This window comes from Gorilla gorilla, chromosome 3 (assembly GCF_029281585.2).
Source record: "Gorilla gorilla gorilla isolate KB3781 chromosome 3, NHGRI_mGorGor1-v2.1_pri, whole genome shotgun sequence".
In the NCBI taxonomy this organism is placed as follows: Eukaryota; Metazoa; Chordata; class Mammalia; order Primates; family Hominidae; genus Gorilla; species Gorilla gorilla.
Window position 1 is genome coordinate 150607827 of NC_073227.2, and position 14686 is coordinate 150622512.

A 14686-nucleotide genomic window follows, 5' to 3' on the forward strand; every position below is an offset into this window, starting at 1 on the left:
AATAGTGCTTCTGTATAGGATTTTACAAGTTAATTTGGTAATACTATACGGAAGTAGAAAAATTCACCTGTGTATACATAAATATACAAATAGATGAAAACAAGGACCTTATAGCTTCCATTCTAAACTCTTAGCCATGAATCAGGTAAACAAAATAATACAAACGTACTGGTTTATATAAAACAGTTGTCTCTTATCTTTGCTACATTTTATATTTTTATATGAAAAGGGTTTCTGACATGGAACAAGTTTAGGTTACTTGTTCAGTATGAGGACTAATGCTTTTTGCCAATATTTGTGGAGGAGCCTTTTAAGGTTTTCTTTTACCCTGATCTGTAGTTGTTTTTAGAGCCCCTGAGTCCTTTGAGAGTTCCCAGTGGGAGATCAGGGGTCCTAAACTTTCAGTAACTATATGGAGTTGAAAGGTGGGATTGAAAGGGAAAAGTCTGGCAGGGGTGAACAGAGGGATTGAAGACATAGGAGTTTGAAGATCGACTTATCAAAGGATACAAGGAAACCGAAGGGAAAATTGAAGGTGGTAAATGAGGAAGGAGGAGTGAGAGCTATGAGAAGAGAGAAGTTTTAGAAGAGCCTGGGAGCCACTGAAGTTTGAAGTTACTATAGCCTGAATGTATTTGTTCCACTCAAATTTGTACACGGATATTCTAATCACCAGGGTGACGACATTAAGAGACAGAACTTGGGGGAGGTCAATAGATCATGAGTGTGATGCCCCTGAATGGGACAGGTGCTTATAAAAGAGGCATGAGGTAGCTTTTTTGCCACTTCTTTCATATGAGAATACAGCTCAAAAGTACTATCTGTGAGGAATGGTCCCTCGCCAGGCATTGAATCTTCCAGTAACTTGATTTTGGACTTTCCAATCTCCAGAACTGTGAGAAATACATTTCCTTGGTTTACAATATAATCAATGTTTAGTATTTTGTTAAAACAGACTGAACAGGCTAGGATATATTATCCTTAATATAATCATTCCAACAAGAGAAGAAGCCAGCAGAATCGGTAGAGCGTATAGGCAGCGGGGGTTCAGCAACCATATGAATCAAAGTAAGTATACCCTTACTATACTTCAATGGATTATCATTTGGAGCACTGGCTCAGGAGTCAGATCACCAATAAATCCCTTATCAGTCAGTCAGGAGTGAAGACAAAGATTTCGCCAGTGAACATTTGGGATCCAGGCCAAGAGATCCAGAGGTCCAATGATTAATCTGATCCTATTCAAATCATCACTTCATAACTGTTAAAGAAAATTTATTCTGATACTTATTAAAGGAATAAGGAAGACTTCATTATTATTGCTTAACTTTAAAAAACATTCATCATTATATTTCATATTTTGAAAGTTAAACATGCTCACTGCAAAAATATATGTACATGTAAAACATATAAAAGTAGAAATCACCCATTATTCAATTACCATTACATGGTCACCACTGACATTTTGACCTATTTATGTCCTTTTTAAAAATAACATAATATCATAGACATTTTTCATATGTTAAGAACTTAAAGATGACTTATAATAGTCCATCTTGTGGATAATACATGATTCCCACAAACATGTCTTTAATGTTAAACATTTATGTTCTCTCTGGTGAAACACAACAAAATTTGCCAATGTATATGAACTGCTTTAAAGTTATTAGTATGTTCACCTATTTATTTCTTTTAAAAGATCACTTCAGCTTATATTTTAGATTCGGGGGAATATATGTGCAAGTCTGTCAAATGGGAGCACTGCATGATGGTTAGGTTTGGGGTAAGGATGATCCCATCATCCAGGCAATGAGCACAGAACCCAGTAGGCAGCCCCTCACCCCTTTCCTCCCTCCCCCTTCCAGCAGTCCCCAGTGTCTATTGCTCCCATGTTTATGTCTATGTGTACTCAGTGTTTAGCTTCCACTTATAAGTGAGAACATGCTGTATTTGCTTTTCTGTTCCTGTGTTAAGTCACTTAGGCTAACAGTCTCCAGCTGCATTCATGTAACTGTAAAGGACATAAAGTCATTATTTCTTATGGCTGCATAGTATTCCATGGTGTATATGTACCACATTTTCTGTATCCAGTTAGCCATTGATGAGCACCTAGGTTGACTCCATGTCTTTGTTATTGTGAACAGTACTGCAATTAATGTGTGAGTGTGTGTGTCTTTTTGGTAGAATGAGTGGTTTTCTTTTGGACATATAACCAGTAATGGGATTGCTTGATCGAATTGTAGTTCTGTGTTAAGTTCTTTGAGAAATCTCCAAATTACTTTCCACAGTGGCTGAACTAATTTACATTTCCACCAACATTGTATAAGCATCCCCTTTCTCCACAGCTTTGCTGGCATATTATTTTTTGATCATTTATTAATATCCCTTCTGACTGGTAAGAGTTGGTATCTTGTTGTGATTTTGATTTGCATTTCTTTGATGACTGCTGATGATGATGAGTATTTTTTTATATCTGGGTTGGCTACCTTTACATCCTCTTTTGATAAGTGTCTGTCCATGTTTTTTGCCCATTTTTAAAATGGGGTTGTTTATTTTACACTTCTTGATTTAAGTTCCTTATAGATTCTGTACATTAGACCTCTGTCAGATGCATAGTTTATGAATATATTCTCCCATTCTGTAGGTTGTTGATATACTCCGTTGATTGTTTTTGTAGCTGTGCAAAAGCTTTTTAGTTCAATTAGGTCTCACTTGTCAGTTTTTGTTTTTGTTGCAATTGCTTTTGAAGACTTAGCCATAAATTCCTTTCCAAGGCTGATGATGAGAAGGGTATTTCCTAGGTTTTCTTCTAGGATTTTTATATTTTGAGGTCTTACACTTAAACATTTAATCCATCTTGAGTTACTTTTTGTTTATGGTGAAAGGCAGGTGCCTAGTTTCATTCTCTGCATATGGCTAGCCATTTGTCCCAGCACCACTTATTGAACAGGGAGTCATTTCCCCATTTCTTATTTGTGTTGACTTTGGAGATAGTTATAGGTGTGCAGTCTTATTTATGGGCTTTCTATTTGGTTCCATTGGTCTACATGCCTGTTTTTGTACTAGTACCATGCTGTTTTGGTTACTGTAGCCTTATAGTATAGTTTGAAATAGAGGAATGTGATGCCTCTGGCTTGTTCTTTTTGCTTAAGACAGCTTTGGCTATTTGGTTACATATGAATTTTAAATAGTTTTTTCTATTTCTGTGATAAATGACATTAGCAGTTTCATAGGAATAGCATTCAATCTCTACATTGCTGTAGGAGAAATGGTCATTTTAATGATCCACAAGCATGGAATGTTTTTCCATCTCTACAAATTCTTGTAGAGAGTTTTCACCTCCTTGGTTAGATATATTTCTAGGTATTTTTTGTAACTATTTTAAATGTGATTGCATTCATGATTTGCCTGTAAGCTTGAAAGCTACTGGTGTATAGAAATGCTACTGATTTTTGTACCTTGATTTTGTATTCTGAAACTTTACTAAATAGTTTATTAGTTGTAAAAGACTTCTGTCAGAGTCTTTAGAGTTTTCTAAGGTATAGAATCATATCCTTAGTGAAGTGAGATAATCTGACTTCCTCTTTTCCCATGTAATGTCTTTTATTTCTTTCTCTTTTCTGATCACTCTGGCTAAGACTTGCAGTTTTATGTTGAATAGGAGTCTTGAGTGTTGGCATTCTCATCTTCTTCCAGTTCTTAAGAGAAATCCTTCCAGCTTTTTTTTCTGTTTGGTATGATGTTTGCTGTGGGTTTGTCATAGATGGCTTTTATTATTTTGAGGTATGTTACTTCAGGGCATAGTTTGTTGAGGAGGAAGACTATTTAGCACTATTGTGATAGGCATCAAATCTATTGCAATTGGGTAGTGAAATCACCCTCAACTCTGAGTATAGCAAGGACAGTGGAAATATATAGTCAACCAGCAGAATTAGAGGGATCAAGAGAAAAATTACTCAGAGGAAACATCAGGGTGGGGGAATTATTTCTAAGAATACTTAACAGAATTCTTGCTGAAGATAGGCTGGGGGATAAGCTATCAAAGTTAAGTGATGATGAATTTGCTTATATATAAAGAGTGATTAGATATCAAGGGTGGGGAATTTTTGTTAAACTGACTTAGCAGAATTTTTGCTACAACTGGGCCATGCATGCTTAGCAAGGATGGGGGCTAAGGTTAAGGCCAAGTCAGGAGAAGGGCTCAGAGAAACCTGACTAAAGTTTGTTCAAAGAAAGAAGTTGTTGTTGTTTGTTGTTATTGTTGTTGTTTTTTCAGCTTTAAAACTGTGACAACTGCCATAAAGCATGAACTCAAGTCAGTATAGCTGGGAGTATATCTTAGCTTTACTTCTTATTTATCTTCCTGAACTTGGGCACGATATACAACTCTTCACACACCCTTCATCTGAAAGATTGCGATAAAAAGAGTTTCTACTTAATAACACTTTTGCTAGGATAAATGAGTTAATATATTCAAAGTTTTCAGTATAGAGTCCAGCACTTAATAAATGCTATACAATAAATAATATTGCTTAAAACAATTTCTTATTACTTTTTCTACTCCAGAGTAAATAGGCCTTTATCACACCTCTTAGCCTTGTTCAGTTTTTAATAGTACTACAGACATCCTGGGTCAACCTCCTTGCCTAATAATCTCAGGAACTTGACCTCCATACTTATGCTCCTCCATTTCAATTTGTTCCCTCACCAGATATAATATGCATTGTACTTATTCTATTTACATTATTGTTCTGGCACTGCAGTTCATTCTCATTTGGGAAGCTTCTATGTCACACACCATATATATCCTTTTAAATGCTCTTCCGTCTTTTTCTCTATTTTCTAATCCTTTTACTTGTGCTAAAAACTTCTCTTCTGCTTTCATTTGCCTATAAGACATTAAAGTTTACATATTCAGGAGACAATTGATTATGTATTTTTGAAATTTTGAAACCAAATCTTCAACAAAGATACAGTTTTGTGAGATGGAAGTATATAATTGGTAACTGAAGCTATAGTGGAGAAATACGAATGCTAGAGTGAATGAAACTAATCAAAAATATAAAGCCTAAGAAATTGGAGTGATACAAGAAATTCATGGCAGTCTTTTTCAGATATGTGCTTTTTTTCATATGTGTCTTTATTTTCAATTTTTTAAAAATCTTTTTACACACAATTTAGGTGTACAACAATTTGGTATATACACCTATATAGTGTGATGGTTAATATTGAGTGTCAACTTGATTGGATTGAAGGATGCAAAGTATTATTCCTGGATGTGTCTGTGAGGGTGCTGGCAAAGCAGATTAACATTTGAGTCAGTGGACTAGGAGTGGCAGATCCACCCTCAATCTGAGAGGGTACCATCTAATAAGCTGCCAGTGTAGCTAGGATAAAAGCAAGCAGAGGAATGTGGAAGGACTAGATTGGCTAAGTCTTCTTGGCCTCTATCTTTCTCCCATGTTGGATGCTTCCTGCCCTTGAACATCAGACTCTAAGTTCTTCAGCTTTTGGACTCTTGGCCCTACACCAGTGGTTTGCCAGAGGCTCTCGGGCCATTGACCACAGACTGAAAACTGCACTGTTGGCTTCCCTACCTTTGAGGCTTGGGGACTAAGACTGGCTTCACTGCTTCTCAGCTTGCAGACCACCTATTGCGGGACATGATCTTGTGATTGTGTGAGTCAATACTCTGTGGTAAACTCCCTTTTATACATACATTTATCCTATCAGTTCTGTACCTCTAGAGAACACTGAATAACATAGATTTTGGTACCAGGAGTGGAGTGCTTCTGCAAAAATACCCTAAAATGCGGAAGTGACTTTGGAACTGGGTAACAGGCAGAAGTTGGAACAGTTTGGAGGGCTCAGAGGAAGACAGAAAAATGCAGGAAAGTTTCAAACTTCCTAGAGACCCTGAGGGCTCAGAATACAGGAAGACGTGGGAAAGTTTGGAACTTCCTAGAGACTTGTCTAACGGCTTTGACCAAAAGGCAGATAGTGGTATGGACAATAAAGTCCAGGTTGAGGTAGTCTCCAGTGGAGATGAGGAACTTGTTGGGAACTGGAGTAAAGGTCACTCTTGCTACGCAAAGAGACTGGCTGCATTTTTCTCCTGCCCTAGAGATCTGTGGAACTTTGAACTTGACAGAGATGTTTTAGGGTATTTGGGGGAAGAAATTTCTAAGCAGCAAAGCATTCAAAAGGAAGCAGAGCATGAAAGATTGGAAGATTTGCAGGCTGACAATACTATAGAAAAGAAAAATCCATTTTCTGGAGAGAAATTGAAGCCTGCTGCAGAAATTTGCGCAAGTACCAAGAAGCCAAATGTTAATCACCAAGACAATGGGGAAAATGTCTCCAGAGATGTCAGAGATCTTCAGGGCAGCTCCTCCCATCACAGGCCATGAGGCCAAGGATGAAAACACTGTTTTCTTGGCCAGGCCCAGGCCCCCCCTGCCTCATACTGCCTAGGGACTTGGTGCCCTACATCTCAGCTGCTCCAGCCATGGCTAAAAGGGGCCAAGGTATAGCTCAGGCCATGGCTTCAGGGTGCAAGCACCAAGCCTTGACAGCTTTCGTGTATATTGAGCCTGTAGGTACACAGAAGTCAAGTATTGAGGTTTGGGAACCTCCACCTAGATTTCAGAGCATGTATGGAAATGCCTGGAAGTTTAGTCAGAAGTTAGCTGCAGGGGTGGGGCCCTCCTGGAGAACCTCTGCTAGGGCAGTGACAAAGGAAAATGTGGGGTGGGACCCCCTACACAGAGTCCCACTGGTCACTGCCTAATGGAGCTGTGAGAAGAGGGTCACCATCCTCCAGACCCCAGAATGATAGCTCCAGTGACAGCTTGCACGTGTACCTGCAAAAACTGCAGACACTCAACACTAGCCTACAAAAACAGCCAGGAAGGGGGTTGTACCCTGCAAAGTCACAAAAGCATGGCTGGCCAAGACCATGGGAACCCACCTCTGGCACCAGTGTTACCTGGATGTGAGTCATGCAGTCAAAGGAGATCATTTTGGAGCTTTAAGATTTGAGTGCCTTGCTGGATTTCGGACTTGCATGGGGCTTGTAGCCCCTTCATTCTGGCCAATTTCTGCCATTTGGAATGGGTGTTATTTACCCAATATCTGTACTCCCATTGCTTTTGATTTACAAGCTCATAGCCAGAAGGACTTGCCTTGTTTCAGATGGGACTTTGCACTGTGGACTTTTGGGTTAATGCTGGAATCAGTTAAGATTTTGGGGGACTATTGGAAAGGCATGATTGGTTTTGAAATGTGAGGACATGAGATTTGGAAAGGGCCAAGGACGGAATGATATGGTTTGGCTCTGTGCCCCCACTCAAATTACACCTTGAATTGTAATAATCCCTACGTGTTGTGGGAGGGTAATTGTGGTGGGAGGTGACTGAATCATGGGGGCAGGTTTTTCCTGTGCTATTGTCATCAAATGGAATAAGTCTCATGAGACCTGATGGTTTTATAAAGGGGAGTTCCCCTGCACACTCTCTTTGTTGCCTGCCACCATGTAAGATGTCCCTTTGCTCTTTCTTCATCTTCTGCCATGATTGTGAGGCTTCCCCAGCCATGTGGAACTGTGAGTCCATTAAACCTCTTTCGTTTATAAATTACCTAGTCTTGAATATGTTTTTATTAGCAGCCCAGTGGGAGCTAATTGAATGATTGGGCAGGTTTTTCCCATGCCATTCTGGTGATAGTGAATAAGTCTCGGCCAGGTGCAGTGGCTCATGCCTGTAATCCCAGCACTTTGGGAGGCTGAAGCGGGCAGCTCATGAGGTCAGGAGATCGAGACCATCCTGGCTAACATGGTGAAACCCCGTCTGTACTAAAAATACAAAAATAATTAGCCGAGTATGGTGGCGGGCACCTGTAGTCCCAGCTATTCGGGAGGCTGAGGAAGGAGAATGGCGTGAACCCTGGAAGCAGAGCTTGCAGTGAGCCGAGACCACGCCACTGCACTCCAGCCTGGGGACAGAGTGAGACTCCGTCTCAAAAAAAAAAAAAAAAAAAAAAGTTTCACAAGATCTGATGGTTTTATAAAGGAGAGTTCCCCTGCACACCTTCTCTTGCCTGCTGCCATTTAAGATGTCCCTATGCTCTTCCTTCATCTTTTCCGCCATGACTGTGAGGATTCCCAAGCCATGTGGAACTGAGTCCATTTAACCTCCTTCCCTGATAAATTACCCAGTCTCAGGTATATCTTTATTAGCAGCCTGAAAACGAACTAATACATATAGTGAAATGATAACTACATTCAAGCAAATTATTCTATCCATCACCTTTTATAATTACTTACTTCCCCTTAAACAAGAGTGCCTAAAAATCTACTCTCTTAGTAAATTTTCAGTATTCAATACAATATTGTTAACTATAACCCTCATGATCTACATTAGAGCTCTAGACCTATTCATTCTACATAGCTGCAAGTTCATAACCTTTAACCCAATTCACTTCATTCTATTTATTTCCCCTGATTTCCCCAGTAATCACTGTTCTATTCTCTGTTTGCTATGTATAAGTGAAATCATGCAATATTTTTCTTTCTGTGTCTGGCTTATTTCTCTTAGCCTAATGTCCTCTGGGTTACCAACATGAATGTTGTGACAACGTGACTGTTGTCACAAATGGCATTATCTCCTTCATTTTTAAGGCTGACAAGTATATATATATATAAAATTCATATTAATATATTATTTTTAATCCATTTATCTGTCAGTCGACACTTAGGTTGTTTTCATATCTTGAACATTATGAGTAATGCTGCAATGAACATGGGAGTAAAGCTTGTTTTACTAGGTGCTATTTGTATTTCTTTTATTTCTAGCAGAAGTATTGTTGAATCATAAAGTAGTTCTATTTTTAATTGTTGGAGGAACCTCCATGTTTTCCAGAATTGCTGTACCAATTTATATTACCATCAAGAATGTACAAGGGTTCCCTTTACTCCACAGCTTCACCAGCAATGATGATCTCTTGTCTTTTTCATAATTGTCATCTTAACAGGTGTGAGGTAATATCACACTGTGGTTTCGATTTGCATTCCACTGCTAATTAGTGATGTTGAGCACCATCTTATATATCTGCTGGCCATTTGTATGTCTTCTTTGGAAAAATGTCTATTCAGGTTCTTTCCTCATTTCTTAATTAGGTTATTTGTGTTCTTTTTTTCTATGGAGTTGTGTGAATTCATTATGTATTTTGGATGTTAACACCTGATCAAATATATGGTTTGCAATTCTTTTTTTCCCAATCTTTAGATTCTCTCCACTCTTCACTCTGTTGATTTTGTTTTGTTTTTGTTTTGTGTGTGTATGTGTGCAGGAGATTTTTAGTTTTAGGTAGTCCCACTTGTTTATTTTTGCTTTCGTTGCCTGAGCTTTGGGTTTGCAGATACACACTGTCAAATGCTGCTGAGAAGTCAAGCAATATGAAAGTGCAAAAAATTTTTATATTTACTAACAAAATGTCTATAGAAATTTTGACATCTATTATTGCCTGCCTCTATGGTGAAGTTCCTACTGAGAATGTGGAAGGTGTTGAAATTTAAGGTGTAGTTGAAGGAACTGGCCTAAGACAGAAGGAGTGGTATCTCATTTACTAAAACAAACAAACAAAAGTAATAAAAATAGATGAGTCTACACTATAATTGGTTTCATGGCTTCTGTTTACACTGATGAGTGAAAGAGTGTTGAACAAAAAAACATATGAGGAGAGTGGAGAAGGTTTAAACTTCCAGTTGACAAAAGAAGATTATGATTAGGGTAAAATCCAATAGATAGCAGTGATTAACTAACACTTGAGGTTAATAGTAGCAACAAAGGATGAATGGTGAATCTAACCTTGATCATGAGCATTGTCTGACAGTAGTCATCAGTCCAACTGTTGGTCAAGAGAAGGTGAACAATTTCCTCCATTCCAGCATGAATTGGGCTAGGTTTCTATAACAAAGGTTAATAAAAAATATAATTGTGGGCTGGGCGAGGTGGCTCCCGCCTGTAATCCCAGCACTTTGGGAGGCCGAGGCGGGAGGATCACGAGGTCAGGAGATCGAGACCATCCTGACTAACACGGTGAAATCCCGTCTCTACTAAAAATACAAAAAAACAAAAAAATTAGCCAGGCGTGGTGGCAGGCGCCTGTAGTCCCAGCTACTTGGGAGGCTGAGGCAGAAGAATGGTGTGAACCCAGGAGGCGGAGCTTGCAGTGAGCCAAGATCGTGCCACTGCACTCCATCCTGGGAGACAGAGTGAGACTCTGGTCTCAGGAAAAAAAAAAATATATATATATATATATATATATGTATGTATATAATTGTATATTTGAGAAAAGGATCAATTAAAATTCTTAATTTTCCCATTTTTTCTTCTAACTTCTTGCATTAAAACAGTACTGTTCTCTCATATTTTTTATTTATATATAATTTCAATTATATATTGCAATGATTTTTTTTTCAGGATAAACTGTGTTCTAACTACTGTTTTTGTATAATAACCCTAAACTTAATGACATAAAAACATTTAAAACGTACATGAATTCTGTAGGTTAAAAGTTCAACCAGGAACTATAAAAGAAAAAAATGCTCTGGACACTTGTTAAAAATGACAAGGAAACTGTAGTCCCAGCTACTCCAGAGGCTGAAGCAGGAATATCACTTGAGGCCAGAGTTTGAAGCCAGCCTTGGCAACATAACAAGACCCCATTTCTAGAAAAAGAAAAATAAGATAAGGAGACTTCATTCAAGACTCTTGCAATATGGATCAAAACTGTTTCAATAAAAGAGAGCAATCATATTCAACTTCACTGAAAGAAAAGGTGGGAGAATTTTAAAATGTCGGAATAAGCTAATGGAAAAATATTAGCAAAGACATTAGCAGATGACATTAGCAAAGAGATTGGTCAAAGTGACTAGGTCCTCTATCTTTGCTTGAAGTTAGACTCCTAACCTCCCACAGAGATTCAAAATTAGGGACAATATCTCCTTAAATAAATATACATTTCAAAGGGATCGGTCCTAAAACTTTGACGAAGACATTCCTTGTAAAACTGGTGAGAAGTGGGAAGAAGCTTTACATCTCATAGAGGCAGAGAAAAAGTTTATAATTGCAAGTTTTCGTAAGTAAATGCTCTAGAAAAGAAAGGTCATGGATCTGTAGTCAGGAAGAAACCTGTCTAAGATTAGTCAAGTTGAGAGGAATTTTAAGGCCTTCTTGTTCAGTACAGGGATGAGCTTAGTTGTTTTCCACAGGGTATGGGTTTCAGCTAGAAAGACATGAAGGTTAGAGGTGATTCTATGGCTGGGGAAAGGGATGACTTTTCTCATATAAATAAGGGTTGATGCTAAATGTCAGCTGGAACCTCTGCTGGGATGTCAGCTGAAACATCTATTCTCCATGAGGGCTAATTTTAGTTTGCTTGCAACACAGTGACTGTATTCTAAGTGGGAGCATCCTTAGAAACAACATAGATGTGTGTGGCATTAATATAATTCCAGAAGAGTTGTGGAGTCACTTTTACCATGTTTCCAGGTTCAGGGAGATGATTATGTGAGTCGGAAGGCATCGTTGTGGCTATCTACAGAAAGCACACTCTGCCATGGTCAGAAATACTATTGGCCAAGTATAATATTTATTAGGAAAAATTAGATTTATATCTCTAATAAGATGGGATCATTGTATGCTTTGTTATCTTTTATTTAGAATCATAACAGAATGCCTATATAATAAATTAGTGGAGAAAGTTATTTTGAACTTGCATTATTTTCAGTATGAATTTTGGAGTAGAATCCACTTATAATTTAGTTGAATTTAAAGAGGGAATAGCTTTACTCTTATTACTATCTTGTAATTGTCAATTGTAATTGTCAATTACAATTACAGCCTAAACTGTACTGAAATTCTTAGGGAATATTTTTCTAAAAGAGCCATAAGACAAGGGTGTGTTCTGATTCTTAATTGCAAGTAATTAAAAAGGCTCATAATCCTTGTTTAACCAAAATCATTTTGAGCTTTCCCCTAGGGAAAAGGTGGTATTATTTATTTATGGCTATACTATAATTCATATATATGTATTTATATAATCGCCATACCAGACTGAGGAATCAGAATTAGTGTATAGAAAAACTAGGTACCATCCTAGAAACTAATATCTGAAATTCACTTTTTTTCTTGGAATATTTATTGAGTCTCTATTTTGTGTCAGGCATTGGGATAGGCACTGTGCTAATTATTTGATGAGCAAGACATGGTACCTACTTGGAAAGCCCATAGTGTCCATAAGTAAGCATGCAATAATTTTCATATATTAAAAATAAATATTTTACTCTGAGTTGTTTTTGAATAATGCAGAAAAAACACAATGTATTTTCCAAATTAGTTTCATATTTCTTTTGAGAAATAAAAATATGAATAAGTAGAACTTAACTATTTGATTTGCAGAAATAATATGAATACAAATCTTCAGATATTCATTGATACTTGCTTTTGGAAAAGCAGAAGACTAGATGCTATATATATATGAGTAGCCCTTAGTAAGCAGAAACCCCACTTCTCTCAGATGGTATGTATAATCCATATTGTAAAAGAGATCATCTATTAAAATATATATTGTTTTATACTTTATTTCCTTTTCAATTGCACAGGTTTTATATATTATGCTGTTACATGGTAGGAAAATCTAAATTTCTGATCTGAGGAAACCCTAGTTTATGAGAAGCCATAAATTTCAGATAAAATGGGGTTTGCTGCTTTGAAGGTTACATTGGTATACACCCAACAGATATAATAATAATTCACATTTTATATATTTTGATACCTCTTTAAAATATTCTAAATGTAAAAGCAATAACAATTTTTATTTATTTTCAGAAATGTTGGTTCACTTGTTCTTAGAAATTGATGTATGAGTTTAAATTTATACAATTTAATTTAATTTAATTTTTTATTTTTCAAAAATTATTTATTTTATGGATTTAGGGGTACAAGTCCAGTTGCGATACATGAATATATTGCACAGTGGTGAAATTTGGACTTTTAGTGTGCCCTTCACCTGAATAGTGTGCATTGTACCCAATAGGTAGGATGTTATCCCTTGCCTCCCTCCCTCCCTCCACCCTCCCGCATTTTGGAGTCTTCAATGTCTATTACTCCACTCTGTATGTCTGTATGTACCCACTGTTTCGTTCTGACTTCTAGTTGGGAACACACATTTTTAAAACTTTTTGTTTCTCAGTCATTTCACTAAAGACAATGGCTTCCAGTTCCATCTTTGTTGCTGTAAAAGACAAAATTGTATTCTTTTTTATGACTGAGTAATAGTATATTGTATATAAAGTCAGTATCTTGATTAGCTTTTGATTCATGTTAGATTTAGTCACAAATATTCCAATCTCCAATGCAATTATAACATAAAGTGTGAATCACTGCACAGCATGAGTGACCTGAAAGCTTTATTATCGTCTTCCCCAGATTTTGTAGTGTCATGGTGGAATGGATGTTTATAATTGCCTTTGATGAAAGTCAGTGGTTAACCAGTGCACATGTCAGAAGTTGTAATCGGAAGAACAACTAATAGAAACTTAAAGATTTGGTAGATAATTATTATTTTTATTGTTGTTCAATTTGTTGCATTTGAAGTTTTGTTTGGTCTAGACAACTTAACAAGCCACACGTTTTGTTAGTTTTGGCAAAAAGCAGAGTTCAATTATAGTGTCTTAAAAGCTCAAAATAAGAAAACAATAAAAGCTTTACCTATGATTCAAATATACTTGAGTGGGAGCTTTCTCTAGAAAAATCTCAAAGTTGCGGGAAGTCATGAAATAGTGACACATTAGGGAAGAAAATGAATCTTGGTAATATTTTAAGAACACAAATTATATTCCAAGTTATTTTGCAAAGTGTTCAGTTTTATTTCTAGATTGAGTATGCACATTAGGCAATCTGTCTTTATTATTCAGCAGGATGAAAACCTGCATAGGACTCCCACAGTGTCTATAATGTAAAATAATCTCACTGACTTGTTATTTGAATTATTTTGACACTTATCACAAACAAGTTGAAAAGTCAGAATGATCTCAATTCTGAATAAATAATAATAAAAATATCCATATATCAATGTAATTAAACATATGCATTTATATTTTTCTAGATGTGCACCATATATATTACTACAACATTTTATATAGGTCCTGCAAAAATATTTATATCAAGTTCTCTGTCTAGTGACATATAGATATAATACTACATTTGCTTATGACAAGTGAATTAGAGATGAAAGCTATGGAACATTTAAAAATAATATAGTCATATTAAGTTGTGAAAATAGTTTGGAAATAAATTAGCTTAATAATTGACTAGTTTTTCCCTTCCATTGCATATGCATGTAAAAATTGAATCACTAAGACAGAACTTCTGTACATTATCTAAATATTTACTGAACTAAAAACAAACCATAGCTAAGTGAAATAAGCCAGTCACAGAAAGACAAACACTGTAATTTCATTTACATAAGATATTTAGAATAGTCAAAGTCATACGGAAAGAGGCTTAGTATTAGTGATGAATTGATAGCTAAGTTATGTATTTTAAACCATAACAATGCCTTCTTTCTGTTCTTTCTCCTCTTTCTGTTCCCCACTCACCTCCTTTGCCTCTTCATCCTTCCC

The 14686-nt window shown here is 36.7% G+C and overlaps 1 long non-coding RNA gene across 1 annotated transcript; it reads left to right on the top strand.

The window, feature by feature from the left end:
• Positions 1–869: 869 nt before the first annotated feature.
• On the top strand, positions 870–12568 carry LOC134758265 (uncharacterized). Its single transcript, XR_010133255.1, has 3 exons — positions 870–1068; positions 10569–10839; positions 12462–12568. It is a non-coding gene; the product is annotated as an uncharacterized lncRNA (long non-coding RNA).
• Positions 12569–14686: the final 2118 nt, after the last annotated feature.